Source organism: Pempheris klunzingeri, chromosome 16, assembly GCF_042242105.1.
Source record: "Pempheris klunzingeri isolate RE-2024b chromosome 16, fPemKlu1.hap1, whole genome shotgun sequence".
In the NCBI taxonomy this organism is placed as follows: domain Eukaryota; kingdom Metazoa; phylum Chordata; class Actinopteri; order Acropomatiformes; family Pempheridae; genus Pempheris; species Pempheris klunzingeri.
Genome location: NC_092027.1, coordinates 17,263,969 through 17,289,412, shown reverse-complemented (window position 1 = coordinate 17,289,412; position 25,444 = coordinate 17,263,969). Strand labels below are relative to the sequence as shown.

The following is a 25,444-nucleotide window of genomic DNA, read 5'->3' as shown; positions in this document are numbered from 1 at the left end:
TGTGTCAATCTGTGCACCTTTGACGCAGCACACTCTTCAAATCTCCTCAGCCGAGCAGTTTGGAGAGCAGACGTCCAACCTGACCAGACTTTCTGTGAACTATTGCCTGGCTAATCTCCTGTAGTATCTCTATGCCTCACTAGACCATGGATGATTAGATAATCTGGATTGACGGCATGCAAAGATCCCACTGGACTCCCTCCTGGGGGACCTCCTGCGTGGGAACTAGACCGGGCTCTCCCTTCAGGATGGCTTTACTCAGTGTCAAAGGACGGCGGAGGTTTTGTCTTCATGTTATTGCCCTAGAGATGGTTGGCTTTATATTCTATTGCCTTGCTTGGTGATTTAGGTGTGGAAGCCCTCTTGTCTTAAATACTGTTGTACTGTTGGCACAAATTCAGTTTTGATGTGACAACAAAAAGGTTTTTTTCCCACCTGTTAAGGCCTATTTTATTCTATTGGGCGTAACGCTAAATGATAATGAGCAAAAAGGGTGTAAATTTGTTTATTCATATTTTCATGTATTTCTTTTTTGTGTTTTTGTCTGTCATTATTATTAGTGTATGTGTTGTTTGTTTGTTTGTTTGTTTGTGTGTGTGGGCTGTGTAAGTGATGAAAATTGCATATTGTCTGTCATTAGCTAATCAAAGGTCAGCGCGAGGTGTCCGCTTTCCTTCCTTTGTCACTTTCAACACTGCGGCTCTCAGTGTTGCCTGGTTAGCTGACACTGTGTGAGTGTGGATGTACATACTGTACAGTACATGTCTGTGTGTGTACCTCTGTCCTCCCGTATTCACACAGGTGATGCGGTCCAGGCACAATGCCCTCTCCTGTGTGTGGCTGTGGGAAATCTCAGATCATTGTGAATCTAGGACTGTCTGGTGCAATCCAAGGAGCAGTGACAAATTTCAAGACGAAACGGCTGCAGCAGAATGCAGATCACCCACACAGGCGCTCTAACTACCAGTTGTGATTAATTGGAAAAGCCCTCCATGAGATTCTGCCAGACCCCTGCAGGAGGTTTAGGGCTTTTGGCCGATTGAGACGATCTTCGAAAAAGTCAGTTAAGCCTTTTATCTTATTAGAGAGGACCCCTAAATTGCCTTCAACACTAATTCTTGCGTGCCAGTGTGTCTGTGTTTGTGTGTGTGAGACAGAGACACAGTGACCAGCTCACAAAATCAGTAAAAAATCATTTTAGTAATCCGTCACGTCATAACTTCAACTGTGCAATGCAAACTTTTTAGGGTACATTAAGTACAGGAAAAAGATCATCTTAACTCCATAAACCTCAATCCAAGCAAAGTTTAAGAGTATTACTGTCGTATAAACCAGAGTTCACCTCTGTCAGCAGCCTCAAGTCAACGCTACAGCCTGCCACATTCCTGCATGTGACTCAGCACTCACCCTTCTTCTTGAAGACAGACAGCAGAGAGTGGATGCTCTTCCTCAAGTAGACCACCATGCCTACACCAGCGCCATAGCAGACACAATATCAAAATATCGTGGCAAAGCCAAAGTCCAACAAGTCCCCTTTCTGTCAGTGGTGAGAAAAATCAGTTCACTTTTACGAAGAAGATCCAGAAGAACTCTAAAGAAGATAAAACGCTCGACAGCAGGTTGTGTGTGAGTGACAGTAGATGGCCTGTGCTAGGGGTAAGAAGCTCTCTCCTCCCTCTGCAGAGTATCCGAGTGACTTGGGAAGGACAAGTGCACAATAAGATCTGCTTCCAGCCAAGCAGCCTGTCCCAGCTGGCTTATCCCCGAGTCTGATACCCTCCTCCCTTCCCCCTCTGCTCTCTCTCTCCCTCTATTTTGCTGTGTCGCTCACATTGGCTCTTTCCTTTGCAATTCCCTCACTATTGTCTAACGAAGAACCCCCCCCCACCAGCAAAACGGCTGTCAAAGTCTGGCTTTCAGCAGGCATCCACCCCCACTTCACTCAATATAGACTGGCACGTGTGATCATGCATATGCGCACACACGCACACACAACGCATGTGAATCTCCCTCCTCACTTGAATATGTTTTAGAGCCTGGAAAGATAAAACTATGCCAAAGTGTTTTTCTTCTGTCTCACGAAAATTAAATATTGCAATGACTGAAACAACTTAAATGTAAAGATTCTCAATTCAAAATGCACAGAATAATAAATGTCACCTATTGCTTCGTGCCAGAAGAAAACAGAGATTTAAATAAAAAGGATAAAACTGTTAAATTAACTGAAGCTTCTGCCATGAACATGTATTTTACAGGTTAGGGTGCAGTACTGGAGGCGCTCCTCCTTGTTTTTACTGTCACCAATTCTAACCGTGGTGATAATAAGAGCTGAAATAACACTTTAATCATTGATATATTTTAGGGTTGCATAGTTGTGTTTGTCTTTGTCCTTTCCCTAATGAAGGCCTTCAGCGTTGTGCATCTGTCTGGCGCTCTGTCTCGTTATCTAAGGACTACAGGGCCAACATTTGACAGCAGAGGTTGAGTCCTCACAGTGAAAAGCTATACAACAACCAGCTCGATGTACTGTAATGTCTTACTCTCCACTTTGTCACTGCATCACTTTCTCCAGTGCCCTCTTTCCTCCCTCCGTCTACGCCAATCTCTCCTCCTTCACATCTCTTTTTTTCTCTGCCTTTCTCTTCCTGTCTGCCCCTTTGCCTTGTAGCCATAGAGGTCTCGTTTGAGTTATAAATAGCTGACACAGCCTCGGTTCATCATCAGCCCTCACGGCACTGTGTGTGTGTGTGTGTGTGGATGAGATTCTACGCGCCTGCTAATGTTTCCTGACAAACTGCAGAGGAAATACAACACGGCTATAAGAAAAAAAACAACCCAAAACTAACGAAAAAGGCTGATTCGGTGCCAAACAAACAACCGGTGCTGTGTGCCAGGATTATCTCTCTCCGCTATAGAAGCAGCACTTTGGTCCACTTGTCCTCTGAATAGATGTTTATTCCCAATAAAGTGGCACAGCAGGAGGCTACAGCTGGCCCATACACCCGCACCAGCTGGAGGGTGGTAACACAATTACCTTCATCCATACACCCGCCGTCCCTCCCCACACAGCACCATCACAGATCTCCCGGCACTGGAAAAACAGGTGGGGAGACTGAGCTTCACCAGTGGAGAGACCTCCACCCCAGCGTCCAGGGTCAGACTGCCCATCACGGGGTGCTGGCGGTGGTTCAGCCTCGGGATGAGCTGGGTGTGGAATAAGCTGAGGCCTTCAGGAGAGCAGCTTTAGACATGGGAATCATGCCAGAGGATTAACTCTGCCAGTGGCTTAACCTGTCCATCTCTTCACCTTCCGCTCCCTCACTCCTCACTTTTGTTTTCTCTCTATCAGCACTTCTCATCTCAGACTTTTGCTTAAAAATCTCTCTTTCATTTTACATTCTTAGCCTTTATTTATTTACTTGTGTTTTTTACTCTACACCAAAGTTTGACATATCACTCAAGCGGCTAATTCTTACTCATTAACGCCTAATCCATAATAATTTGTGCACTTGTGACACTTTACCAATATGGCACATGTGGGGGCTTATGCGTGCAGGAAAAAAGGATTTATTTTTGAAGAAGAAAGAGAGTGTTTGGAAGGCCACATCACTGCCAAAAACTCGCTTTCTTTTTCAAAAATAAATCCTTTCCACACCCAGACCCCTCAATGCAGACCTTTACTAAGTGCCAATTTCAGGGGTCTCTGGCCCAGCCTGTGTCCCCGCCTGTTGTTAACCAGGACCCCTCATATCAATATTCATTAGAGGGCCTGAAGAGACACCATCTGGTCTTGGGGGAGAGGCCAGAGGGGAGAGAGGGGTGTCACATGCCTTTGATTCAGCGCACACAACACACCATTCCACTGCATAAGCAAAATAGCAGTGCGTTACAATAGAAACATATGCTAAATTCATGCTAACGTGGTTTACCCAAATGCTCATATTTATAGTTTTTTACAACCTATACTTGCATTCAAAATGTAAAACTCCAGACTGCCAAATACTGGCTTCCAGCAATCATTGTATCTATAATTATTATACTTTTTTATGGGCTTTTCAGAAGTTGTGTTATATCATAAATCAACTGAGCCACACTGCTGGCCTAGTTAGCAGCTCCAGCAGCCTGTAGGAGGACAATCTGAGTTCAGACAGCCAAAAAACAGGCTCGTTAAAATGTCAATGGCCAAAAAAAAATAAACGCCTCATTAGCAAGAGCCACATTAAAAAAAAAAAAGATAATGACTTAACATGCTGTTCTCATTTTTATTGTGGTTTATGTCTCAGGTTGTGGAGGCTTGCCAAGTATTGCAGGAATCTGTCGTGTCACTAAAACCACAAAGGATACGAGACAATCATCAAATCAGTAAGAAGGAACAGAAGATTTTAAAATACCATGAAATAAATGATAAGAAAAAAAAAAAGAATTAAAAGCCAAGTTAAAGTCAAGACAAAGTGGCCCACCACACCTATTCAACAGCGGGAAGATAGCTGACACATAACACTGCTCACAAATGAAACAGATCATTTGACACAACTGAATCATTTACAAAACCAACTCACAATAACCATACACTGACTGACCTATGCAATAAACGGGCAGATATATCAGCTTTACCGGAGCGGACGCAGACCTCATTTCTCGGAGGAGAGATCACATAGATAAACTGCCCTACATCAACACCGTCAATGCTTGTACACACACACACACACACACACACAACTTCTTGCTCCACTAGAGAGTGCTGTGTCAACTCTCGCTGTGTTTGGACTGCAAGTATGAGACTGCAAAAACATCAGGCCCTCTGATGATGACGTTTACCGTTGGAGACACGGGACCGGTTTTGTACTGATGATGGGTGAAAAGGCAGCTAAATGGCTCCCAGAGGACTGACCGAGCCCACGCTCTGATGCCACACGTACACACCTATTGTAAAATGTAACACAGTGACCACATGGCGATTATTAGCTCATCTCATGTCCTCGGCTCACCCTCTCATTTGCAGCAGAGGGGAGGAAGGCTGTAAACAGAGTCGGAGAGAGAGAGAGAGAGAGAGAGTGAATAAAAAGTGATCGCTGTTCCACCTTTGCCAAAACCTCACCATCAGTATCGGGTGAGCATACGGGCCACTGGGCCATGAGGAGTAACAGGGCTTCCACTTCACGCCCGGCTGGGCTTGAAAACAGCCACTGTGCGTGTGTGTGTGTGTATCAACGGGTGTGTGGTTCAGTGAGTACATGCTGGATTAATTAGAAAAAAGCAAGGTGGGGGGGGGCATGGGGAGGAAGGGACATAAAGATCATTGTTTTGGTCTTTTCATGGGATTTGTTGAAAGAATAATATAGACTGTCACCAGCTTTGTATTTTAAGATGGGTTTACTCTCTACAGTATCTTCAGAGATGCGTGTGGATGGACAGCGGTGGCCTACAGCCGTGTCTTTGTGTCCCAGTTGCTCTTTCCATCCATACAGACAGAGGTAATGAAACTGCCAGAGTGCCGGAAGAGAGGGTTAAAATGTGACCAGCAATAAACCTCCAATCGTTCCAACACACACACACACACACACACACACACACACACACACACAGGTGTCATTATTCAGCTCGTTGCTGCTCCCCTGATTTGTATTCTATGGCTGCTGTGGTGGACTTGAGTTATGAGCTCCCCTACATTGCCTGGTGTAGTATTAACCAGGGGGAGAGCGGGTCAGTCTAACCTCCATCCTCCGTGCACATATCCTGTGGAATATTTCACGTTTCATGTATCTTGTTACGATAATATCTGGCACCGTCTGTTCAGGCGGCCTGCGCAGAGTGAAATACGAGCTGTGAGATTAGGCTCATTCTTTACTGTATTTATCTGATGAGGGCTAATCGGCGTAGAGGGGGCACACAGACAAAACATACAAAACGTAAAACTTTCACAGTGCCGCGCGACCCTGGAGGTGATGGGAAGATGGCGGTGGCGACGGAGGGGCGGAGATGTGTGGAGGGGCTGAGGAAGTGGAAGGAGAGGGAGAAGAGAGGCGCGGGGCAGGGGAAGGACATAAATCACTGAGTACAGTAACTGTCACTACCCATGAACCACCTGCACTTCTGATTTCCTCTGGGTGGGTCACAGAGGGAGTGAGATAAAGAGGGAACAAGAAAGGAGGAGAGTCTGCTGAATAGAAATGGTGAGGAGGACAAAGAGGGCAAACGAAAGGGAAAAACCTAACATGTGAGAGGTCATTTTCCCTCTCTGTCACATGAATAATTAAGATAGCAGATAAATGACTGAGACAGAGAGCTTTGATAAAGTTTAGCTTTTACTGTGGGCAGGTTGAAGTTTGGCTGAGAACATGTGCAACCACGTGATCACAACATTTTAGGTATAGTAAATGAATATTTGCTGAAAATCTAAATCACATTGCCTAAGCTGAGAATTCAAATACGCACGTCTATATGTCTATCTGTGAGTGACTACCATTTAAAATATCATTGTTTATTTATTTTTGGTGAGTATCAGTGCAAGGCAGCCAGACATTTAACCAGATTTGGAGAAATACCTGATCCCAATACAGATTTGGAGGTGTTTAAATTCACGGTGTTACTGAGAACATCCCTGCGTTCAAGCACAACCTGAACCAAATCATCAAGCATTCCCAGCTGAACCCTGCCGTCTCACTTCTTCCGCAGAGATCAACTCTGTGTTTGCTCCACTTCTTAATCCTGACCTGAAGCAGGTTGTGTACCTGAGCTGAGGTGACTGATTGCACTTCAGGACCCTGGTGAGGGAACACAAACACGGAGCCAAACTAAGCTGCAGCAGCACCCACTGTGCTTAAAATAGTAACTATCACTCTTTTTGCAATTATCCCTCTCTCGCTCTCTCCCTCCTTCCCTTTCTCTCTCCCTCCCCGATAAGGGGATTGTGGGTATTTTTCTTCCAGGAGGATGAGCTGTTTTTCCTCCTTGTCGTTTCAACTTAAAAGCTTTTTGAGAGCCGCGCTGAGTGAAAGCTCTGTAAACACAGATACAGATACGGATGCCTCACAGTTGTGGGGAGACACAGTTGACCCACTGTTCACTATGTACATCTACAGTCGTAGAACAAGATAATAAATCTATTTGTTGCCAATTGGCGTGGGAGTGAGCAGAGGAGTCCTCTGGGCGACCCTGGAAAATTAGAGGGCATTGAGAGACGCAAAAGGCCTCCGAACAAAACCACCCTGGGAGAAGACAGACTGCAAGTGTAGAGCATGCTCCGAAAAAATACGTCTTAAGTGATTTCTTTATGTTTCCAACGCAGAGTCACAGAGACGGATGCCAGAAACTTGACAAAAATTGGATAGAAGCAAAAAACTTTTTCTTATTTAACTTTCTGTTAAGTTGCATTAGTAACGTCACCCTTTTGTAAGTAGATATGTTTACTTTGGAAAATAAAACGTAAGAGCTTATAGCAGACAAACTGTTTTGTGAAGCTGGATTTGGTCACAAAGGAGACACAAAGTAAGAAATGCAGGCGACAGCTGGAAATAGAAAAAAGGGCACAGGTGCTGCAGGTTATTCGAGGGCACGTCTCCCTAATGGTGAATGGTCACATTTAGCGTGATTGATGAGTTAATGAAAGACCCACGGCTTCCGCACAGGCTCATCTCCGAGCAGGACGGGACGGGACGGGACGGGACAGGACAGGACAGGACAGGACAGGCCCGACGCCCTCAAGTCTGATTCCTTTGTCGGACCTAAAATCCCTCTACACTAAAGTCTGAGGGCTCAGTCGGCTGATTTGAACTGAAGCAAAATCCAAAGAAAAAGGGCAGTCGTGGCATTTTCTTTTTCAGCTTGTAAACTGTACGTCACTACAATTTTGCTTTGTGAATTCGGCCACGTCACTCCTCCCCGTAGTTAAAAGTGCTTACTTTGCAAGTCAGTGCCTTCATGGATTTACTCACACATCTTGTTATCAAAGAAACCTTCTCTCTTAGGCTGACATGAGACTCAAACGGATGGATGCATCTCTCCACTGTGACAGGCTGAGGCTCATGAGGATGGATTATCGCCCTAAAACTTCCACCGAGATAAAGACGTCTATTTTACAGGAAAAATTTTGCTTCACATTTAGCAGCTGTTCAAACTCCCTGTCCCCTTGACCTTTTCTCAGTTGCTACAATGACACAAAATCCAAAATGTCGCAGTCTGGTTTGTCCCCATTAGCGCATCAGAATACATATCTGCATTTGACTTTCCTTTTAACCAAAATGTCATTCACATGGCTTCATGCTCTCATTCTCCTCTGGCAGTTTTAGAGATTGTAACGATTTCCAGACACGGACTTTTCTGTGAGACAATCATCCCTTGTTCTTTTTCTGTACATGGACTCTCTGTCTGTTATAATGGATTAATCTCATGTGACCCAGCCACAAATTGCTGAAACACAGGATAATTGACATAGAAGCTGTCTGACAATGGGAAATATAACACTATGCTTTCTGAATGAAGTGCTCTCTCTGTCTCTATTTAATACTTCTTCATTAATATCAAGTGTGCTGCTTAGAAGTGAGGAGTGGAGTTTCGTGCTGAGCTGTGAGGTACAAGTGAGGAGATGGACTAACTTCATTAACTTTATTTGGCCGTGTGTCATCCGAATCACACTGAACACATTAGGCTTAAACAAGCGCACCCTGTTTTCAATGCACCACACATGTTACACACATAAATGCGCAGACGGTGAAAGTATTAGTTTGTTCATCAGTGATAGGAGTGCTACTATGTGTGTGTGTGAGAGAGTGAGAGATATGCAAAGAATAAGGGCTGTGTGTGTGTGTGTGTGTGTGTGTGTGTGTGTGTGTGTGTTAGCCCGTGCATGTGCCCTCCTGCCCGCAGACAACAACATCTCATTCTGCCGATTATGAGCCTTCCTTAAGGTCCCAGGAACACACTCCACCTCCTCATCACTCTTCCTCGCTGAAATCCCATTATGCATGGCCATTGAGCTAAGCTCCCCTTTCGTAAACAAGTCGAAACCATTTTGACGGAATCGGTTTGAAAACACTTGTAAATCCACGTGAAAAGACGACAGCGTGCTTGGGTGAACCTGCTGCCAAGTGCTGAAGTACAAAAAGTGGCCGTGGCTGGCGCCGGCTCGACACCATCTGCTTGGCAAAGATGCTCGGCTCCCCATAGTAACCTCTTCGCCGGCACCAGTGAGATGACATAATTTCAGTTGATGAGGTTAATTCTAGCTTGTGTCACGATGACTGACATGTACGGTGATTATGTGCTGTATTGACAGTTTACATTTATGCTTCATAACAGGATTGAGACTCTCTCATGTAAAAGAGAATCTGATTGGGCTCAAAGTTTGTGGAAGACATACGGCCAAGACCATAATGCACTGATTATGGGGTTTCACAAGGACTCTGAGAAAAGACTTATGTTTTGGTGAACATCTGAGTACAGATTCAAAGCAGGAAAGTGTGTGTGACACTGATGTAACACATGCACACACATGTTTAAAGGTGCCCTGTAGAGTTTTCTTGTAAATAAACAAAAGCTGGGTTTTTTGAATATTTTGATTTAAGCATCGTTTGCGTCCACGTCTTTTCATTCCCTGCCTTTTGCTCATATGTATGCATATGTGTCTCTGTGTGCGATGTTAGCACTGCTCACTGCACTGAATAGCACTTGTAATGGTTCAAAACTACACACTGTGCACCTTTAAGTTACAAGTAAAATTTTTTGTCCAAAGCAGGGATAAAATGCTGTAACTTAAATGTGTTTGTGTGCATTTGTGTGCATGTTACCATTCATATAATTTGCACAGATTTCTACTGAGACATTCACATTGCTGCAATTCTTTTCTACTCATTCAAAGACTTAATCCAAGAGTTTTATAGAGGGTAACATACTGCAACAGGTTTTTAAAATATTGCTGAACATGATTGCTGATTCTGAGGCTTTTTCAGGCTGCTAAAAGTGGAATAACTGAGCAGGCAGCCAGATTTTTGGTTAAATCAATACTAAAACATTGGCTTCTTGGTCTTTTAACTGAAGACAGAACATATGCAATTATTGCAGCTTAGTAAAAAAGATTTATTTTCATCATTGTCAGAGGAAAACTCTAAATGAGCACTTTGAGATGACCAGCAAAAGCCCTTATGATTGATGTAAGGCAGGGGTGTCCAAACTACGGCCCGCGGGCCAACTGCGGCCCGTGGTCCAATTTTCATTGGCCCGCAGGAAATTCTAAAAATGTATTGGAACACGGCCCACACATGGAACCTGCGCTGGACTGTGTTGTACTTCTTAGTCTCACCACTAGGTGGAGTAACTGTCTTGAGCGAGGCAGCTTCTCTATAAAATGAGTAATAGAAGAAGAAATTTGCTACAGGTGACCCAAAATGGCAGAATTAAGGAAACGTAAGAGAGCAAGTGAATGTAGAAAGTTTCAGACGCAGTGTGCGATGAGAGCACAGCTAATAACTAATGAAGATCACTTTGCATTACGGAGGAGCTGCTTGATGTTAGCAGTCTAAAGAGCAGTTGGCATGATCGGAGTTAAATGGGACGAGCTGTGTGGAGGTACGACGGATGGGGCTCCAGCTGGGACAGGCCAGCGCAAAGGAATCTACGGTGTCCGCCGAGGGGCAAGAAAGTCGAGGTAAGTCTGTTGATTCGAGCACCAGAGCTCTAGCACAGACTATTTCAAGCTTCCCTCTCTGATGCTGGTGCTGTGGGGGGCGCTGGCTAAGTCGTGGCTCTGTGCTGCAGCAGTTTTATTCCCTGAGATCAGAAATGGACCAGATTTGAAGAGAGAATGAGCTCTTCATGAGCTTCTTTACCTACATTTGATTGATTTTGCCAACTTAAATCCACTAGAGGTGAGGCGATATACATCACCTCTAGTGGATTAAAGTTAGTAATATAGCTCACTTCTAGTGAGTGGCCCAGCCCTTTGGATGTTTTTCTGTATGTGGCCCTTAGTGAAAAAAGTTTGGACACCCCTGATGTAAGGTTTAATCTTAGGTTTGATATCGCTTTGCACTCCATTACCAGGGCGTGGCATGCTTAGTCGAGACTGTCACAAGTTTCAAATTACAGATTGAACACAGTGATGTTGGAAAATGAAGCTTAACATAAGAAATAAAAGCTGATTTTGTTCTCGTTCCAAAATGCTGAACATCAAAACCAAGCCATGTCCAAAGTTGAAGTAATGACCCTTGAAAGCAAGGTCACACACAGGTCTGTGTGTCCGTGTGTGCGCTGTTTAATGGAACGGTCTGATGCTTTAATTCAATTTAGGTGGCGATGCAGGAAGCCACTGGACTGAGCCCCATTACAGAGCAATCCAAACACAGGGTCCTTTTATATTGAAGACAGTGACATCACTGCAATACTCTGAAGCTACGGGGGGATTTTTGACCAACAACATGACTTACAGTCTTATATGGTTATAACCAGTGTTACGTTTCTTGACATAAATGTGACTCAAACTCCCAATGACACAACATTTTTAAAGAAAAATGTAGTATTTGTTTTTCCTGTCACCTCATCTACATATAATATTGAGCAAATATTCCCCTTTCTGAAACTTGAAACTGTATCAATTAATATTTTGTTGATGTTACCAAACAGTCTTGGCTCTGTTTTTGGTCCCCATCGACTCAAGAGGAAAACAACTGAATCTTAAGCTGCTAAATGCTCCACTGTGGTGGTGGTGGGCAGGTAGAGTGGTTTGATCAGAGCATTTTTACTAAAAGCAGCCTGGAAACCTGGCAAATAAGGGAAGAGTCGAAGGGTTGATGCTAAAAGGTGAACAGCAGAGTCGTGTGAAAACTCTCTGAGATTTGTTACTATGAGCACCCCAGTTCACATTACACAGGTCATTTGATCCATTGTTTGTATAACTGTGTTGTCAAGGGCAGGTTTTGCATAAGCAAAGGAGTGCTTATTGTAATGGAGAATGAATTTAATAAGTAGTATGACGGATTACTGCCTTTACGTAGTAATCATATGTTTTTTAAACGAGTAATGAGCCCAACACTGCTCCTGACCATGCCAGAAATAACAGGATTTCTCTCCCAGTGGCAGCTTAAGTTAAATTTGGGTTAAATAATCACACAGCAAACTTACAAATATAAATTTTTGACTTGCTAATGGGTTGTGGATAATTTAGAAGGAATTATCTGCACTTTAAAGTGCTCTGAAGCTGCCATCCAATGGCTACAAAAATTCCCATGCTACATTTAGGACCAGAGTATGCAGACTAACCACAATTGCATGCTGCCGAAAATGTCCTTTCGTTTTAAGGAAGATGACAAAGGTTTAAACTGCGAAAGGGCATGAGAGGACAGGACAGAGCGAGGATCTCCCTTCATCTCCAAAGAACACTTTGGCGACACGTTGGTGTGACAGGCCAGAGCATGATGCTACAGGTGAAAAACTAATGACGACAGCGAAAACGGGCAGAGCCAAGACAGTCAATGCTGCAATTAGGGTGCTGAAAGCCTAATGTCACAGGACGGAGGAGAGGAGTGATGAATGACAGGGCTCTTAGCTGACTTTAAACAAGACCCAGGAATCTAAAGCGCAGAAAAAAAAAAAGAAAGTTACAGATGGAGGAGAAGACGCGGAAAGTAAGACGAAGAGGGAAGTAAGATGACAGAGGTTAACTCCCTTATTCTTCCTATTGTTTTGTCTCTTGTGGTGGGAAATACAGCTTCAAAAGAGCAGAACAGAAACGAAAAGAAGCGTGATGGAAGTTATATATGTATACTGTCGAGATGTGCCTGTGTGTGCAGGTGTTGCTTGCCTGCATGAACAGCAGAGGAGAGCAGTGAGATGCACAAAGAGAAACAGCGACAGAACATGAAAGATCAGGGCTGAAGGACGAGACGGGGCGAGGCGTAGGAGGGGTAGATAGCTGAGACGAAAAGTCATCTTCTCTTTATCCAACTGTGTGTTGCCTAAGCTCTCTGTAGGGAGTCAGTGGCACACAGTAAATGGGATCTTCAAAGGAGGACCAAGAGGAGAGCGTCTTAGCCCCGCTTACAGAAATCAAAAGGCTTAGGCAAGACTTACCCTGCAGGATAATGGAATATGGAATATCATACCCTACATAAGACAGACATTATGAAAATGGCAGGAAAATCTGCTGGCAGCCTTGTTCTCGAATTATACACAGCCCTATACAACGTGTTCCTCTCTTCTTCTCGGCTGATTGTATTCTCTACACTAGAGTCACCTTCTTTCCGTTCTTTCTCCCTAATTCGGTCATCAGTTTTCACTTCATTTCACCTCTCAATCCTTCATTGTCTCTAAAGTCACAATTATTTCCCAGTGAAAGGTGAGCAGTCAGTGTAAATCTTACTGCTTATGAATGCAAATATCTCCCTTTTGGAATGCTGGAAGATAAATAACCAGCCAACAATTCAAGGTTATGATGATAACAGCATAAAGGGGAGGAGGTGGGGGTGGCAGGGGGTGAAGGAACGAGAGGAAGATGAAAGGCAGAGATGGTGTGTGATTTCAACAATATGTCCTAGCCACGCTAGTTAATTAGACGGATCGTTCTGACCTCTCATCTTACTGCAGGCAGAGACAAACTGAGTGAGTCTCTCCTGTGATGAAAGCCAGCTGAGGTTCTCCCTGCAGAGTGGACAGTTGTGAGAAGGCAATATGAAACATCTGGAGACCCATCAGCTGCTCCGCATGAGTTCATAAAACCTCAAAATGGCTAAAGAGTGAGAGGTTGACGGTGCACAGTCTGTGTGTGTGGGTGCGCCACTGACCACCTGTGGATGCAGTGAAGTGAGTTCATGGTGAGCTAATCGTATCCGCTGCAGCCACTGTCCCAGAGCTCACATCACCACGTGAATTAGCATCTTTGTGACTTTGGAGCTCAGCTTGCAACATCTCAACTCTGCACACACACACACACATATCGGTAACTAATACCAATGAGTTGATAGTGGGACAAAATTCAAAAATCCTACATAAGACAATTCATACAGTGAGACAATACGTAGACTAACCTATCAGCTGATTGACAGAAAATGAATACGCACCTACTTTTTACCATCAGTTAACCCTTTCATTTTTGTTATTTCTCGTCTTTGTGATAGTAAATACAAAAGAACACATCGTCTTGTACTACAAAAATCATTAGTTGCAACCCTAAAAGTTTGATTGTAGCTATGGAACTGTGGTCACACCCCCTGACCCCCCACCATGTTTCTTGTCTCTTTTTTGATGCAGTTTCATCTATGAAATAAAGGGGAAAAAATCAAAATAGATAATGAAAAATTGAGAACATTTCTTTTTTTTGAACACATTAACATCCCTCTGTAAAATGATCCTGTCAGTGACTGAGCGAACACCAATAGAAATGTGATGTGAAGAAGTAAACACACCCATGGATGACCTTGACTAAAAATACAGACATTAAATGTGCGAAATCCAGTCGTTGCTCAGTCTGTTAAGTGTTGCATTCCTCAACATGCACAACCTCTCAGGTGTTGTGAAGGACGCAGGCAGGGTTTCTGTTTGGAAAATGGCCAAAACCACAGACATGACACATATTTCAGCACAAGGATCTTGTCGCTGAGTTCATCTCCTGCATGTTTCATTAGTCTGAAGCAGCACAGAGACACCATGCACGGAGCGGTTGCTGCTATATTGTGGCTATGATCCGTTGGCTATGGTTTACTGGTATCTAAATAAAGGCAACAACTTGGAGACAACTTTGTGCAGTATTCCATCAATACAGCAGCACATGAACATGCGTGCAATGACAAATCTACGTATTTTCTCTTTCTCAAGCCTTTCTCTGGCTTCATTCTGGGGATGTTGTGGAGCAAAAAGCAGCAACAATCACCTCAAAAAACAGGATCCAGCCTCATTTCAAGAACCTCAGAGAAATTATGTGTTTGTGTGCTGGATGGGTGACCATGCGTAAGGAAATCGGCAGGAATGTAGGAATGCATTCACACCCCGAGAGTCTGAATAAACTCTCCATGAATGAAGCGGTGAATGCAGAAAAAGAGAAGACGACAATCACACGCACCCACATAAGCATCGACCACCCTGAGAGAAAATGAAATCAAGATGTGTTTGCATACACACACGTTCATTACCTAGAGCAAACATAGACCATTTTTTCGTATACACACACAAACACCATCCTAATGTTTTGATAAGAGAATTTCCTTAACTGCCCCGTCTTGTTTTACTGACAGCTGACGCATACCTCCATACCATTAACACTTATGGTTCAGTAGGGTCAGCTGCCACGATGGAAACCAGTAGCATCAGGGACCACACTGGGGCCATACTGGTGAAACACAAGATGCTATCAGGGCAATTATAAGTGAACCGTTTTTGCTAAATACAGGCTTCACTGTATTTCTGTCATTTGAACGTCTAACGTCAACAGGAAACACACCCACAAAATGGAAGTCTGTCAGCAATTGATTAGTCTTGGTCTGATTGTTATTGCTGTTTAGTTCCAGCTAATGCTCATCATATTTCATGTTCCTGTCTAATGAAACAAGCAGGTAAATGTGTCTCCTCTAATGGCAATTTAACCATGACATCTGCCTAACAGAGAGGACAACACAGATCTTTGATAGGCTTGTGGTGGACAAATGATTTCATCAGCATCCGTTCATCAAAAGTCAAAAGAATGTATTTAAAATCATCAGCTTGAAGCAAATGTAAAAACCTGTTTTTGGCAACAGTAGATGTATTCTAACAAAATGTGGCCTCACTGATGTAGCCTTTAGGACCTGGTGCATCATTGTTGGCTTAAAAGCAGTTGGATAGAAATCAGTAGAGTGACTAAAGTCAAAATGAAAGTCTCAATTGTGGTTCCTTATGGGTGTATACTTATGACATTCTTTGTTGAGGCAATGGAGAATGTGCCAAAAGAGGGAAAGAAAGAAAGAAAGATTATCAGCATCTTGAATGCTTCTAATTTGCTGCGTTTATCAGAGCAGATTATAAATTCAACCGGCATGGGTCCAAGTGTCCCTTAATAAAGCGGCAGTAATTGATTTTTTTGGCCACTTGGCCACAACTTGTAGACAGATTTCTGGCCATTTCTGAATTTTTGACAGATGTTAACTCCAATATTGACTCAACTTTTAACGTTTTTTTAATTGTCTGTACCTGCTTCTGTGTGAAAATGTGGCCCCTTTGGCTGCAAAATGCATTTTGTTCTAGTCGTTTAATTTGTTTGGCTGCTATTTGGTGCTGGGCAGGAAACATGTTGTGGGTATTTCAGAGCTTTGCTGGAAACAGCTTTCCTCTGTGACTAGAAATAAGGGTGATGAGAACAGAGTGAACCAAAACTGAAAGTTGTGGGTAAGAAAACTCAAACAATGCACTGAAAGATGCTAAAAAGCTCTGTAGAAATGAAAGGAACTGCAGAGTTGGGTCATAATTCTTTGAAGGTTGTGGTCTCTTGTATACATATAGCGTGGATAATAAGAGTATCCAGTATTGCAGCTTTAAGGCTAGTACTGGTACCAGCGACTGTGTCCAGAAACTTAAGGAGGCGCTTTATTGTCAATAATGAGAGGCAGAAAAGAGACAGGATGGAATCATGTGAGGAAGTCCAGAAGGATAAGAATAGTCCAGGGTGAGGACAGAAAACATGAAAAAGACAACAACACCTGAGAAACAGAAAATGTCAACAGCAGCCTTGTGAAAGACAAATCTGAGTGTCAGAGCATTATCTGACAATCAGTCTGTGTCAGTGTGAGCTCGTGTCAAACCTGTTTGTCTGGTGGTTTTTGTTGCTTCGGGGACTGTTAGCAGAGACAATGATCAGCGTGGGACAGGCTCTGTTTTCTTCTGCAGGTATAGTGGTCTGAGAACTCACATAATCAGAAAATAATGCTCACTTTTACCCACAGGATCATGTACAGAAGACGTACACTGTGGCAGTGAGGTTTGAGGGAAAACTGACAAAAATCATAGTCTGTGCTGAATTACAATCCTGTTACCTTATGCATCTGTCAGCAGGAGAAACAAATCACCGGAACGAAAAGAGGAGAGAAAAAAAAAAAAAGCACACACACACAACTCCCTTCTGCACACTTGTGCAATACGCAGGAAGCCTTGAAGCTGACTAAGGTTAAGTCAGCATGGGAATATTGTGCATCGAAAAAGCTTACAGTAGGAGCAAATTCACACAAACAAGCCCGCACAGCCACAGGTGTACACAGCCAGCAACATAAGCCACTTCCAACCACATCCAAACCAAAACCATTTTATAAATACACATTCAAAATATGAATAAAATGCTACTTTTCTCAAATCTTTCAAGAACAAGACTATTGTTGACTATCTATGGGGACTGATATCTGTGTATCCGCTCTAGACATCCTGCGTTCCTCTTACCTGTTTTCAGTTTGTCTTGACGTCCAAACAGTGAGAAGCCTTTAGGTTTTCCCCGCTTGGGGCTTGGAGACAAGGGTGCTGACAAGTTTTTCTCTGCTTGGACTTTCCTCTTCTGGACGCTGTTCCCCATTTTGGGGCAGTCCTGGAGCCTAAAGGGGGTCTATCATCTTGTCGTCCTGCGATATTACATCTGTGATCCTTCTCTTAAGACCTTCCCACAATCCTTCGCTCTCCAGCATGAAAACACACCCTGAGTCAAAAGCTGAAAACGTGCTCCTGAATCCTTGTGGTCAAACGGTTCCCGCTGATTCAGTGCTGCTGACACACACTCACGCACACCACTGTATAGTGTATGTGTGCTAAAGACCCACTGACACCATTACTACAAAACAAACACACTCCACCTCCAACGCTTTCACACACACACACACACACACACACAGAGCCTGCATGCAAAAATACACACTCAAACACTCAAATCACTCCCGTTCTCCGAGCTGACACACTTCCAGTCCTGTACATCCAGCTGCCGAAGCAACGGCAGCATCCAACGCTGACAAGCTCACTGCCAAGTGTGTGTGTGTATGTATGCATGTGTGTGATTGTGTGTGCGAGTGCCCCTCCCACTCACTGCCTCTGTGATCGCTGAGCTCCCAAGCTGAGCATTCACACAGCCGAGCATTTTCAGATGTTGGAGAGGGGTGAAAACACACACACACAGATACACACACACACGCACACACGTACACGTATCCCCATCATGTAGATCATCAAATGACTCACACTCCTTTCCCTTTTAACGGTACTCCTCAGTTGTGTACCTCCTCTAATTTCCTTTTCTAGCGAGCAGTGCTCAGTTGTCTTTATTGGAAACCATTATAAGCACAGCTGACAGATCCTGTCAACACAATGTGGTGATGGAGAAAACACAGATTCCTCTACAACACACACACACACACTGAAAGCTGCCTATGGGAACAGAGCAGTATATCAGCGATGTTTATGTGTTGGAATGAGTAACAAAGAGAGGGAATAAATACTGAGATAAAGGCAGGAGTGGAAACTGAAAACAGCGGAGGGATGCTCAATAATTCAAGTGATCTTCACAGGTGCAGCTCTACTGTTGTACTGATAAAAACTAAAAAGAGCAGGATATATGCCAGCCAACCGGTCAGACAGATCAAAGCTTGCTGTGAGATGAGTACATTCCAGCTATGCTTAGAGGAAATACAGATGCTCAGCCAGATGGGTAAGTTTGAAAAACAGGGATGATGATATTCAACAAACATGAGGAAGCAAGTACAGACAAGGGCAACTCTGTGTTACCCCCAACATTTACTGAAACTCCTCATCTTCCTACTTCCTCATGTTCAGCTTCCCCTTTGCCTCCTCCCAATATCCTCTATCCCTAAAAATAAACACATCTAACGGTGTTGAACAGTCCTCGAATTCCACGATGACTTGGCAGCGTATGTCCCACGACGATGATGTCATAGTCTTTGTCGTCACTGAAATGCTGGTGACACCCCTCCAACATCTTGTGAATTGATAGCAGTCATCCAGAATGAGGTCAGAGAGACGGTTGGAAGAAGAGAAATGATATGAACGCCATCAGCGTGTAGCACACTGCTCCCATCACGCCGGAGTCATTGTGGGAGGAAAATGGAGGAAGAGAGGAAGGCTGTGTGATGATGAAGACCATATACCATGATCATGTTTCTTCCCACCCCACCCTCCCCCCCCGTCCCCCCCTCCCTCTAATGTGTAGGGAACCGCTGGAAGATAAAAAGCCTCCAATAAAAGGCAGATTTACTGACTGGGGGAGCTGCGAGGAAGGGCAGAGAATTTACTATCCCTCATTTTTCTGGAAGAGGAATCGATGTGGTGTCTGAGGAGCAGGAGGAGTTACTGGGAATTTCCAGATATGAATATAAATCCTTACAGTGTGTGTGTATAAATATATCTGCATGAGAGAAACAGAAGTGAAAGAGTGTGATATCAGTCAAGCTTCCCATTGAGTGTAAAATGATCTGCAATAACAGGCTCACAGAGTGATGCTGCCTCTTAATGCAGCCCCACCAGAACCACACCCAGTACATTTGTGCTGGTAGAGTACTCACTATCTCATCTGTAGTAGAGCTAGTGCACTTACACAGTGTGTATCTGTGTGTGTGTGAGTGTGTGTGTGTGTGTTGGGTGCTCTGTACCCTGCCTTCACCTACGAGCTGCAAACATGCCCTAGATACATTTAAATATGAGTGCGATCAAAGTACGTATCATTGTCAAGAGAGATTTTTGGATTTGACAGCTGCCGGGAACTCAAAGGAGAGTGTAGCGAGGCTGTGTGTGCACGTACACATACGTTAAAGGACATTTGTGTGGAGGAATGCCGTTGTTAGGGAATAGTTGTCAGGGACGGTGGTTGTCAGGGTGACTATCACCAGGGCCTCAAAACAGGATTAAGAGAGAGATCTACCTTTACTTTTATTGATGAGCGTGTACTGGAGCAACTGGTGGCCTGAATGAGAAGTTTTGTTTAAGAAAGTTGCGACATAAAATGCTGACAGTCATTAAAAGATTGACCTCTGTGGCACTGATGGCATCTATTCTCCGTAGTACCAGTCTACAGTTTAATTTCCACATCCAATGAATCCGCCAATTTTAGCCCAGCACTCCCATCTTGTGGCAAGGCCCTGCTGTCACAATAAAAGCCCTAAAGGCACACAAAGACATTGATGCAAAGCACTCAACACCATGCCCAGTCAATAACATCCAGTATAGCAGAGCCGCACTCCTGCGAGAGCAGCAGTTTCAGAGGTGGAAATGCAGCTCCAGTCTAACTACTGCCACCTACTGGCAGAGAAAGCAGATGCATACGCAGACATGCCAACGTGCGCCATCTACAGGCAATGAAAGTAACGTGTGGTTCAACTGCAAGTTATAGCTGCTGTTCACGTGAATGTGTGTGTGTTTGAGGCATCAACTTGCAAAATGTAAAGAGTTCTGTTAATGCAGCATATTTTTCTGCTGAATACAGGGGAAAGTACAAAGTTCACACTGCTCTGAATGTTACTGTGAGTCCTCTGTCCTCCTGGTTAGACCCAAATATATCAAGACATATTATCTTTAATATATCTATATCTATAACTATAAATACCATCCATGACTATAGACTTTTTCTCTGTGTAATTTACAAACAAACTAAACCAGAGGGGATTGTTAAACTGCTTTGAATAGTTATTTTCTAGCCCTGAGGCTCTCTTATCTGATGGTCAAATGGCCAAAAAGCTCTTGGCTTGAATAAATTACATGAAAAAAAAAATCTAGATTAATTTTCAAAACTTTAATTTATGCAAAGCTAAATAAGCTGTTTTGCAACTACGCCGTGAATTGTATGTTATTATTTCACATCTATTGAACGTAAGTGTTAAAGGAGTGGTGATCTAATTCTATCAATTATATATTTTACTTTTACTTTTACTATTTTAGTTAACAGTTGATGCATGTAAAACCTCATCAACACACATTTAACAGCAGCTATGAGAGACAGAAAGCAGCTGCAGCTATTGTGCTCAGTGCCTGCAGGTGGAACAAATGTTATAATTGCAGCAGCTATTCATTCTTTGTCTGTAGAAAGTGACATTGAATATACATCTGTAGGTCTAAATTGCTGCTGTTACTTCCCTTATTGGTGGCCTTCGAAGGCGTAAGATGACTGAACAGCTCTTGCAGCCTGCTAAATATAGATATGGGAGTCTGAGCTTGTGAGGCTTCAAGAGGCCAATCAGATACATCACAGTGAACCATTGCAGCTTAAATCAGACATTCAACACATTAAGATAAAGTGACACTGGTCCGTGTTCCCAGAAGTTTTACCCAACCAAAGCTGTAAGAACATATATGGTCCCAAATGCCACTTTAGTCAAGACTGACTGAATTCCTCAGCTGCTTTGTCATCGTCTGCTCTATTCTTCTCTTCACAGAGAAAACAGTCAGAGAGAGCGGCGATACGCAGCTGGATCAGGTAAACAGTGTTCAACAGGTGTATTTATTACAACAAGTTACATAACAGAGCCACACACACACACACACACACACACACACACACACACACACACACACACACAGCCTTGAGGGTAAAATCAGTTGTATATCACTGTGTATACAGACTCCCACTCCCTCTGTCCCACACTGATGTCTTCCAGCTGCTTCCCAACTACATCAAACACACTCCACGTCCTACAAAACAACCCATTAGCTCTTATTCCATAAACAATACCTTTGGAGAAAAGCTTCGGATGTTGAGCACAAGTAATTTTAGTCACCCCTTCGTATGCAAATGTAGGTGTATCTCCGTGTGTGTTATCTGCATGGGTTTTCACCCAGTATGTGTGCATGATGAAAGGAATATAGTATAAATATATTCAAAAATGCAGTTATGAGCCATACGCAATGCCCTTTTAGCTACAATAAAGGACAATAAGAACAAACACAGTATGTTACTCTGCTCTGTGTATGTGTGTGAATGGGCCACAACATCACGAGGCTGAAATAAAACCAGACATACGAACAGTGGAGGATCGTGACCTTAAGAGTCATGATGCTTTCCTAGTCTTCATGTTCTCTCCATCAGCTCTCTGCTGCAACACATCTCTGCATGCCACTCTACTGTATATCCTCGCATTACACGTGACAGGAGAGAGACGATTATTGCTTCGCTCCAACCTCACACTCGGACCCTATTGTTGCCTCACAGTATTGCTGCCACAGCAACGTGCTCCTCACAATGCTGTTGCCTGGGAGACGTTTACCTCACCGCTGTGGCTTTAGGTCCGTGGTGATGGATGAGGGTTCGGAGGTATCTGCTTACCCAGGTAAAATTACCTCGCTAATCAAAGTGTGTGTGTGTGTGTGTGTGAGAGAGTGTGTGTGAGCGGTGAATGATGCTTGTGGGGATTGTTATGTGGTTGCATTAAAGTTTCACACTCCTCCCTCTGTGCCACATGCCTTTCTTTGCCCTCCACTCACTGCCTTCATCCTGTCGAACTGTATTAAAGTAGCCCTGAGTTGTGGCCTGTAATAGAGCTAAGGCTGTATACGGTGTTCTCCATGTAATGAGATGTTTGCTCTTCAATTACTCTGTTAGGTCTGTAATCTGCAGTATAGTTTGTGAATCCACACACCCTTACTGATGATGTGATGTGGCAGCCACACACACACACACACACACACACACACACACACCCATGCAGATACAGAAAGGACAGAATGGGATCCATTATGACCAATGCTTACATTTGTGACACAATAAAACTTATTCTCATGCAGTGAGATACGCACACAACTTCACACATGCCGTAAACAATGACTTCACACACGGACGCACACATGGAATCCCAGGGATTGTGCAAAATGACCTCACCGCACAAACAGCCAGCAGTCGAAGATGGGCTGTGCTGGACAAAGCAGGTACTTGCGGGGGCTCTATACGCCCTTGTGTGTGTGTGTGTGTGTGTGTGTGTGTGTGTGGAGGTGATGTAATGTGTACTAGCGGTGGATTGGCGCCGCCCTAAGCCCAGCAATATGCTGCTGACACAAACATAGAGATACCCTCTGATACAGAGTAGCGCTCCGTCACACACCCTCAGACGGCACTGCAGACGTCCACACACAAACTTTTAAGCACACGCTGATTACACAATAATAAGCAGTGAAGACCAACACACCCGCAGCAGTGCTGAATAGAGGGTGTTGAGCAATCTGAGAAGCAAATCAAAAACAGTAATATGCAGTAATGAGTAGGCAAAGAGACTGAGAGAAATAGTGATAGGTGTGTGTGTGTGTGTGTGTGTCTATGTGTGTGTTTGTGTGCTGAGAAGTTGCTCTAATTAAAAAAGCATTGAGAGAGTGTTCCCTAAGAGTCCTCTCAAGGCTGAATGGGGCTTTGTGATTCGTTGTAATCTCTCCTCTCCATCGCATAACTCTAGGCCCAATCTGGCATCCAGGCTGCCACGCACACACACACACACACACACACACACACACATGCACACTAACAGACTAACAGACCTTGACACACTCACACAAACCGCTCTGATGCACGGCTCCCAGGAATTCAGCACATCAAAGTGTGTGTGTGTGTGGTTTTTTTTCTCTATAGGAGAGGTATCTTTGTAAAATATGGCCGGCAGTCAGCGCTGGACTGCAGAGCTGTGCATCACAGATGAGCAGATCTGACCCAGTATTGCAGGGACAACAAAGCCAATGTACAGCGAGCAACAAAGACATATTAGAGTAAGAGCTACATGTCACTGCTACAGGATAAAAAAGGTGCAGTGGCTGAAACATGCCAAATGTCTGCACACAACAAGACTAGAATCATTTGTCCATTATGCATTCACTAGTTTCCAAATGATAAAGATTTAATGAGTCATCATCAAGTCATATATGTCGAGCAGATAGAAAAGGGGACTAGAGGATGTGTGTAATGTCTGTGTTGAGAGACACGACCATATGTGTGTCCGTGTGTCTGTTTCTTTGTACAGAATTATGCTTTGTCATGTCAGGTTGGTAAAGTTGCCCAGCAGGTTCAGAAACAGAAAGAGGGAAACAGTAATAATTATTTACTGGTGGGAAAACATGTTTCAAGACAATTCAAACCGAACACTTCGTCCACACACACAGGTGAGACAGAGAGAACCAGCTGTTCATGCTCGTGAAATAAGGAACAAATCATTGTGACAGACGGCACAAGACCGGGCTACAGACCTCCTGCATATGCTGACAGCAGCTTAACTTTGACAAGATCCAGTCAAGCCTGCAATTTGGAATAGTGCGAGAGTTAAGACAAAACAGAGGACAGCGTCCTGCTCACCTTCCACTTTCTGATTCCACAGATTTTTTTTCTCCAAAATAAAACTTTTGACCAATAGTACACACGTCTGCAGTTCCATAATACAACAACAATGCATTTGCTGCCTTCTGTTGGACGCGTATACAGGGAATGGGCAAAAACCTCGGTAACACTATATCACCACCACCACTACTACTATTATTGTTACTTTTGAATATGCAACTCCTGAGCGGCTGGACGTTCATGATTATCTCCAATCTGTTTCTTGGACATGCTTGACAGTGACCCTCTAGTCGTAAAATCAGAAAATCACTGAGACAAAATGCCAAAAAACATGTTTCCCACACATTCTTACCATCAGCCTTTGACCACATCCTCTGCTGGGGAATTATTAGCCCCACTCCTGATTAATCTTGGGTTTTAAATGGAATCACTGTCTGTTACCCATCCAGCTTTCATAGTTCTCCACAGTCTTTACAAAACCACTGTGTAAGACATCGTAAGGGATCATGGAAGTCCCTTTGAGGTGGTACAAGCACAAAACCACAAACTACCAAAAAAGGTCTGAAAGACTGAGAATCTGAATTTCCAAGAGTTGTTGGATAGTTACTAGAGTAACACACACACACACACACACACACACACACACACACATATATATGCACACACAATGACAGAAGAGAAAGGAGAAAGAGATGGCTTTAGAGGTGGAACAAAAACAGGAAATGGGGACTGTGGGTAATCTCTATGCTGCCGACCAAGCAAACGCATCAGTAAACAGAAAGGGGGATTAGACCCCTGTGTCAGTCTACGTGCGTGTGTCACATTTGCCAAGTTATAAAAGTACAGACCGATGTCCTGAGGATAACTAAATCCCTTTTACCTTTCCATCTTAATCCAAAAGTCAACACATTTCTTGGAAACATCATGGCCAGACAGCCTGTGATCATGGCAGACAAAACAAGACAGAATTATATAGTCGAGTTGCCAAACAAGAAAAGCCGTGGCCTCAAAACTGATCCTCAACTAAACGGAGCCTCGACAAGGAACATCCATCCTGACAGAACTTCCAAGTACCTTTTATTAGAGACAGAAACTTCTCTCATTGATATCGGGCTGATTTCTGTATACGATCCTTTCAACTCAAAATCCTGTTTAAGAGCTTCTGTGTTGACTGAGAAACAATAACATTGATCACTTTACTAA

At 43.7% G+C, this 25,444-nt stretch overlaps 1 protein-coding gene across 2 annotated transcripts in view; it reads right to left on the bottom strand.

Moving 5' to 3' along the window:
- The window catches only part of nhsl3 (NHS like 3), a 35,073-nt gene that overhangs the window by 7,679 nt on the left and 1,950 nt on the right, over nt 1-25,444 (bottom strand). The window lies entirely within an intron of this gene.